Source organism: Herpailurus yagouaroundi, unplaced genomic scaffold (assembly GCF_014898765.1).
Source record: "Herpailurus yagouaroundi ecotype Mexico unplaced genomic scaffold, PumYag 141862, whole genome shotgun sequence".
NCBI lineage: Eukaryota > Metazoa > Chordata > Mammalia > Carnivora > Felidae > Herpailurus > Herpailurus yagouaroundi.
The window spans coordinates 1-8,148 of NW_024422350.1; the positions used below are offsets into that span (position 1 = coordinate 1).

The 8,148-nt window shown below is 38.6% G+C and overlaps 1 pseudogene; it reads right to left on the bottom strand.

Moving 5' to 3' along the window:
- Window positions 1-560: 560 nt before the first annotated feature.
- LOC121026573 (heterogeneous nuclear ribonucleoprotein A1-like) lies at window positions 561-1,500 on the bottom strand (annotated as a pseudogene).
- Window positions 1,501-8,148: the final 6,648 nt, after the last annotated feature.

Sequence of the window (8,148 nt, forward strand, 5' to 3'; positions counted from 1 at the left end):
AGATGATTTACATAGATGGGCAGGTGACAGCTAGCTCGTCTTTGGCACATTGCAACTAGGCTCATGATTTAAGGGCCTACTTGAACCTTGCTTCTTGGATTTCAGAGAAATGTTAGGTCTCAACCTTCATGGTACTTCCTTGTGCAGAGTCATGTATATTAGTAGTTTGAGTGTAAGCCATATGATAGGCATTTCTCTAAGTGATGAAAAGATAATGAAAGGATACTTTTTTTTAAAAGACATTTATTCAGCATCATGATCAGACTATTACATTTAGCAATCAACAGCATGGGAGTTAAAAAAAAATCTACATTAAAACCCTCTGTTGGAATGCTTTACACTTTCCTCAGAGCAGAACTAAAATAATCTGATGTACAGTTAGTCACAAATACAGTTCTCCAGTTTTTTGTCCATATACCTGTCTAAAACATGTCTTCTTTGAAGCAGCTAGGCTCTGCCACCAGTGTGCTTGGCTGCGTTCACAAATCTGTTGTATCCTGTAGCTTCCCTGTCACTTCTCTGGCTCTCCTCCCTTGCTAAGCCTTCTTACCTGGCAGTAATTAAAACCTTCTGCCACCTCCATAGCTACTGCTGCTGCTGGATCTGCCACAGCCACCTTGGTTTCATGGTTTGGCAAAGTATTGGCCTCCACTACCATAGGGGCCAGAGCTTCTGCCTCCAGAATTTGAAGATTGATTGTAGTAATTGCCAAAATCATTGTAGCTTTCACCACTTCCAAAGTTGCTTCCATTGTTACCAAATCCATTACAGCCATCCCCACTGCCACCATATCCACAACCACCTCAACTACCACCAAAGCCACCTTGGCCACTGAAGTTTCCTCCACGGCCAAAGTTGTCATTCCCACCAAAAACACCTCCACGACCACCACCGAAGTTTCCAGAACCACTTCGACCTCCTTGGCTGGAGGAAGCACTAGCCATCTCTTACTTAGATGAAACTTTCCTTACTTTACAGTTGTGGCCATTCACAGTATGGTATTTTTTGAATGACGATCTTGTCTACAGGGTCATGGTCATCAAACGTTACAAAAGCAAAGCCTCTCTTTTTGCCACTGTCTCGGTCAGTCATGATTTCAATCACTTCAATTTTCCCATACTGTTCAAAATAATCTCTTAGATGATGTTCTTCAGTGTCTTCTTTAATGCCACCGACAAAAATCTTTTCCACAGTTAAGTGGGGACCTGGTGTTTGAGAAGCTTCTCTTGAGACAGCCCTCTTTGGTTCTGCTACTCTTCCATCCACCTTGTGTGGCCTTGCACTCATGGCTGCATCTGTCTCTTCCACAGTGGCCTATGTGACAAACCCAAAGCCTCTGGAGCACTTGGTGTTTGGGTCTGTCATTGCCACACAGTCCATGAGCATTCCCCATGGCTCAGAGTGGCTCCTCAGACTCTCATCCATTGTTTCAAAGCTCAAATGTCTGATGAAAATCTTCCGCGGCTTTTCAGGATCTTTGGGAAACTCTGACTGAGACATGACGGCGGTGGGAGGGAGACTTTCATGTTGCTTACTTGGCAGGTCCACCGGCAGAAAGCCTGAAAGGATACTTTTTAATTCACTCCGTTATTAGCGAAATAATACATGAATGCAGTCTAACCTTATAGCATTTAAACTATTAATAATAGATTTATTTGGAGCAAATATTGAAGGCTCTCTTCATCTGTCCTCTCCCATCTCAGCCACTCTCAGAGGTAATGACAATCATTCCTGCAGGGCATCCTTCTGGTACTGTTCCCATCAGTAAAAATGAGTGTAATTATGTCTTTAGAGAATTTAGTTCTTTATTTTTCTTTTGTATTTGTTTGCAGTGATGATTTTAAATACATTAGATGTGAAAGGGTCTTAATAAAATTCTCCATTTCTTTCTTTTCTCTTATCCTTTACCGGCCCTGCTTCTTCTGCCCTTCCTCTTTGCTGTCTCATTTTCTCCCTCTCAGATTTCATCTGTTTCATGTCCAAATCTCAAAACCTTTAATTTATTTGTCCTGTGAGCTATTCTGTACCCTGAGGCCTAGAATCCAGAACTATCTCAGCCCGAGAACAGAAGGATTCAATGCCTATTCACTTGCTTGTGTGTGACGACTCACTTTCCAGGCACCATCTCGTACCATCATGATAACACACAATCCATTTACAGAGGAGAAAACAGGCAAAAAGAGGCTAAGTGACTTTCCCAAGCCTTACAGCTGTGACGTGAAAGACCAATGAGAGGTACTCTCTGGGGAAGGATGCTTGGTTCAGGGGTGAGTTTGAGGAAGTACACAATTACTGTGAAACTTGAAAAAAGTAAAAACTCTTGCAATGCAATAAAGTATTTCTTTCATTTTGTAAATGTTTTTGTAATTTTTAGTTTTTCACACACATACACACACGTACATTTTACATGTAGCAAATTGAATCTTTTAAGTATTCTGTTTTGTAGTTACACATACATGTATGTTTTTGAAGTTTTTATTTAAATTCCACTTATTTAACATACAGCGTAATAATAGTTTCAGTTGTACAACATAGTGATTCAACACTTCCATACAACAGCCAGTGCTCTTCACGACCAGTGCCCTTCTTAATGCCTATCACCTATTTAACCCATCCCCCCACCCACATCCCCTCCAGCTTGTCCCAGTTTGTTCTCTGTATTTAAGTCTGGCTCATCACGACCAGTGCTGTCTTTAATTCCCATCACCTATTTCTCCCATCCACCCACCGACATCCCCTCTGGTAACCATCAGTTTGTTCTCTATAGTTAAGACTCTGTTTCTTGGTTTACCTCTTTTTCTCTCTTTTTCACCGCCGTGCTCCTTTGTTTCATTTCTAAAATGCCACATATCAGTGAAATCATATGGTATTTGTATTTCTCTAACTCATTCCGCTTAGCATAATACTCTCTAGTTCCGTCCATGTTGTTGCAAATGGCAAGGTTTTATTTTTTTTATGGCTGAGTAATATTCCATTGCATATATATATGCATTACATCTTTTTTTTTTCTCCCCTCAATGCTAAGATTAGGGTAGGGTTAGGTGCTAGGTTAAGGTATTGGCCTGGCATCCTGTGGTTCAGAGAACTATCCAAAGACTAAAACACCAGACTTCTGCCAGAGTGTGAATAGACATGCAGCCACCTGTGGAGCTGTGTCAGTGAGGGGATTTGGGGCCCTAGATATACCTTAAGACATTCAAGAGTTCCTTCTGTTTTTATCTGTACTTTGACACCCATTTTCAGAAGTATTACCAATTCTTAAATGTTTGGGGACTTCCCAACAATAACTAGGCTGCTTCTCTGCTTTCACACATATATATTTGGGCAACCAGATCACACCCAAGATGTACTACAGTCTCATTTCATGTCAACTTTTCCTGTGGTCCTTTGAGTCAACCACACACCATTCCCTTGTCTCAGGAAACTGCTGATCTCTTTTCTGTCCCTATAGTTTCATTTTATGAAGGACCATAAAAATGGAATCATATATTATGTTACCTTTTGAGCCTGACTTCTCATTGCACTTGAGATTCATCCATTTTGATGCATGTATTAGTAGTTTCTTTTCATTGGTAAGTCATATTTCATTGTATAGATGTACCAAGTTTATTTATCTCTGTTCCAGCTTAGGATATTAGGGTTGTTTCCAGTTTCCAGTGATTAAGAGTAAAGCTGTGTGAATATTCTTTTTTGTTTGTTTGTTTTTAATTTTTTTAATTTTTTATTTTTTAATTTACATCCAAGTTAGTTTGCATATAGTGCTATAATGATTTCAGGAGTAGATTCCAGTGATTCATCCCCTATGTATAACACCCAGTGCTCATCCCAACAAGTGTCCTCCCTAGTGCCCCTTACCCATTTAGCCAATCCCTCCTACCTACAACCCCTCCAGCAACCCTCAGTTTTTTCTTGTATTTAAGAGTCATGTTTTGTCCCCCTCCTTTTTTTTTTTATTATTGTTTGTGCTTCCCTTTCCTTACGTTCATCTGTTCTGTGTCTTAAAGTCCTCATATGAGTGAAGTCATATGATTTTTGTCTTTCTCTGACTAATTTCACTTAGCATAATACCCTCTAGTTCCATCCACATAGTTGCAAATGGCAAGATTTCATTCTTTTTGATTGCCGAGTAATACTCCATTGTATGTATATACCACATCTTCTTTATCCATTCATCCATCGATGGACATTAGGACTCTTTCCATACTTTGGGTGTTGTTGATAGTGCTTCTATAAACATGGGGGTGCATGTGTCCCTTTGAAACAGCATACCTGTATCCCTTAGATAAATACCTAGGAGTGCAATTGCTGAGTCATAGGGTAGTTCTATTTTTAATTTTTAGAGAACCTCTATACTGTTTTCCAGAGTGGCTGCACCAGTTTGCATTCCCACCAGCAGTGCAAAAGAGATCCTCTTTCTCCGCATCCTCGCCAACGTCTGTTGTTGCCTGAGTTGTTCATGTTAGCCATTCTGATGGGTGTGAGGTGGTATCCCATTGTGGTTTCAATTTGTATTTCCCAGATGATGAGTGATATTGAGCATTTTTTCATGTTGTCTGTTAGCCACCTGCACATCTTCTTTAGAGAAGTGTCTATTCATATCTTTTGCCCATTTCTTCCCTGGATTATTTGTTTTTTGGGTGTGTTGAGTTAGATAAGTTCTTTATAGATTTTGGATACTAACCCTTGATCTGATATGTCGTTTGCAAATATCTTCTCCCATTCTGTTGGTTGCCTTTTAGTTTTTCTGATTGTTTCCTTCGCTGTGCAGAAGCTTTTTGTTTTGATGAGGCCCCAATAGTTCATTTTTCTAAGTTTATATTAATTAGTGGATATGGTATGGGTAGTAGAATTCATATTCTTAGGGCTAAAGTGAAGGCTAGGATTGGTGCAATAATAAATATGGGTATTGATGATGTTAGTGATTATAATGGTTCTATAATGAATAGTTTGAGAGAATCTGTGATAGATAGACAGCCCTCATGGGGGCAATGATGTTTGGTCCTTTCTGAAGTTGTATGTAGGCTAATACTTTTCACTCAATTAGTGTGAGGAATGTTACAGCAAGTAGCATAGGTATAATTAATGACAGAATAATAATTATGAACAGGCTGTTAGGAAGAGGAATTAAATCTGTGGCAATAAAAGTGTAAGTTTTATGCGGTTACTGGGCTCTGCCACCTTAACAAGCTGTTCTTGGGCAGGGTTAGGTATAAATTGATTAGATTAGTATTATCTCACCTATTAGTATGAAGACACTTTTGTAATGTAGTCCTTATTTCTCTTGTAATTTCCAACTGGGAGAAATGTAGAACAGATAGAAACTGACCTAGATTACTCACATCTGAACTCAGATCACATAGGACTTTAATTGTTGGACAAACCAACTGTTAATAGTGGTTATACCAGGGACACCTGGGTGGCTCAGTTGGTTGGGTGTCCGACTTCAGTTCAGGTCATGATCTCATGGCTTGTGAATTTGAGCCTGGTGTCCAGCTCAGAGCCTGGAGCCTGCTGCAGATTCTGTGTCTCCCTCTCTCTCTGCCTCTTCCCCATTCACATTCTGTCTCTGTCTCTGTCTCTGTCTCTCTCTCTCTCTCTCTTAAAAATAGATAAACACTAAAAAAAATCATGGTTACACCATTGGGATGTTTTGACCCAAGACTGAAATCATAAACCTTATGGTCTCTATGAAGCTTAGAATAGGATAGTGCTGTTATCCCTAGAGTAACTTAATCTGTTGATCAATGTTTTGGATCAGTAAGTGATAAAATATTTTGACTGGTTGGTCCAGATTTTGATTAGTTGGAGTTTATTTTTTTATCTGTGGTCACGTCAAAGAAAATTGTTAGTCCATTTACAGTTTCGTTATCGTTTAAATTTGGTTAAATTTTTTGTTCATTTTTGGACTGATTAATTAAGCTCCTTGTCTTCTTGTCTCATTTTGTCATTTCTGCCTCTTTATAGGAAGGTCATTTTCACTGATTAAAAGTAAGAGTAAGTAAAACCTTATGTGGCCACTCATACAAGTCCTTTTTTTCTGAACAAATGATTATGCTGCCTTTGCACAGACAGGATACCGCAGCCATTAAATAGATTTCACTGGGCAGGCAGTGCTTCTAATATTAGAAATGCTAGAGAAGATGTTTTGGTAAAAAGGAGATGTTTGTGTTTGCTGAGTTTATGTTTTAAAATCTTTTCTTAAATGCATACCTGTGTTGGTTTACAATTAATTTAATAAGTAATGAATTATTGGGTAAAATTTATTTTATTGTTAACTGTCACTGATTATCCATTCTGATATAAGCTTATTCAAGGAGAAATAATTCATGTTATTCAAATGAACAGACTCTGTTCTATTAATTAATATATTAATCCAGTATTAGGTTAGTAGTTGGTCTTTAGTATTGAAATTTCAATAAATATATTGTTGGCCTCGAGTACTTTAATTGGTGATTATCTAGGCCAACTATGGCCTGTTCATACTAACTCTCTAAGGAAGGTTATATCCTGTATCTAAAGGCTGTACCTTTTTATTTTTAATTTTAATTTAATTTAATTTTTTTAAATGTTTATTCATTTTTTTTGAGAGAGAGTGAGTGCATGCGAATGGGGTGGGGGCGGGGGTGGGGAAGGGAGAGAGGGAGACACAGAATCTGAAGCAGGCTCCAGGCTTTTAGCTGTCAGCACAGAGCCTGATGCAGGGCTTAAACTCATGAACCATGAGATCATGACCTGAGCCAAAGCTGGATGCTTAACTGACTGAGCCATCTAGGAGCTCTTTATTTTTTAAATAAAAAAAAAAAAAATTTATAGTTTATTCATTTTTGAGAGAGAGAGAGGGAGAGAGAGTTTGCACATGCGTGAGCAAGGAGAAGGAGAGAGAGAATCCCAAGCAGGCTCCAGGCTGTTAACACTGAACCCTACAGTGGGAGAGAGAGGGGGCTTAATCTCATGAACTTCGAGTTAATGACCTGAGGTGAAATCAAGAGTTGGATGCTTAACTGATTGAACCAGCCAGGAGCCTCTAGGCTGTATCTTTTTAGATTAGTATTTAAATTTATGTTGAAATTTTTATTTTTTAAGATCAGTTTAAAAGTGAACTAAAATTCTGTTTTGGGTGACTAGCTGTCACTAAGGTATTCACCTCTACCTATAAATCTTCTATTTTGCTACATAGGTGAGTTTGTTCTTTAAGACTGTTAATAGGTAGCTTGTCTGGTTCAGCGAGGTTAAATTCTTTTTAATTGTTCTAGGTAAATCATTATGCAAAAATAAAGGGGGACAAACTTTGCTATTTAGTTCTTTTCATATTTCTTTTATCATTTCCTTATGGTACTTTTTCTGTAGTGCCAATTAAAATTTTCATCACCTATATATTTTTTTTTTTTAAATTTTTTTGTTTTCAACGTTTATTTATTTTTGGGACAGAGAGAGACAGAGCATGAACGGGGGAGGGGCAGAGAGAGAGGGAGACACAGAATCGGAAACAGGCTCCAGGCTCTGAGCCATCAGCCCAGAGCCCGACGCGGGGCTCGAACTCCCGGACCGCGAGATCGTGACCTGGCTGAAGTCAGACGCTTAACCGACTGCGCCACCCAGGCGCCCCAATCACCTATATTTTTAATTGAATTGAATTTTATTTTTAATGTTTATTTATTTATTTTGAGAGTTAGGCAAGAGACCGGGGATAGGGCAGAGGAAGAGAGGGAGAGATTATCCCAAGCAGGCTCTGCCCTCAGTGGAGCTTCAAAAGAAGCTCATTTTTCTTTGCTAATACCTATTACTTTCTTTGCTAATACCTTTGCTAACACTTCTAAAACACTATTAGATCTGCCTTTAATTCCTCTTCACTCTCCAGGAATTCCTGTTCTCTTCAGTTAACCATCTATCTATGAAAACAAATGAAACGGGCAATACTGTATGTTAAATGCTATTATAAGTAGGTAGACAGTCCTAGACCGAGGAGTCTATAGAAAGGATATGTAACTTTTAAACAAAAATATTGTCTAGGAACAATAAGTTTATTTCTATGTCTTTTGTGTGTGTGTCCCTCTAAATTCCCTTTATTTCACACATCCCCTCACATTTCTATCCTTTTATGCATTTTATTTAGTGCCCTTTACTTATTTAACGGGTCAGGACTTCCAA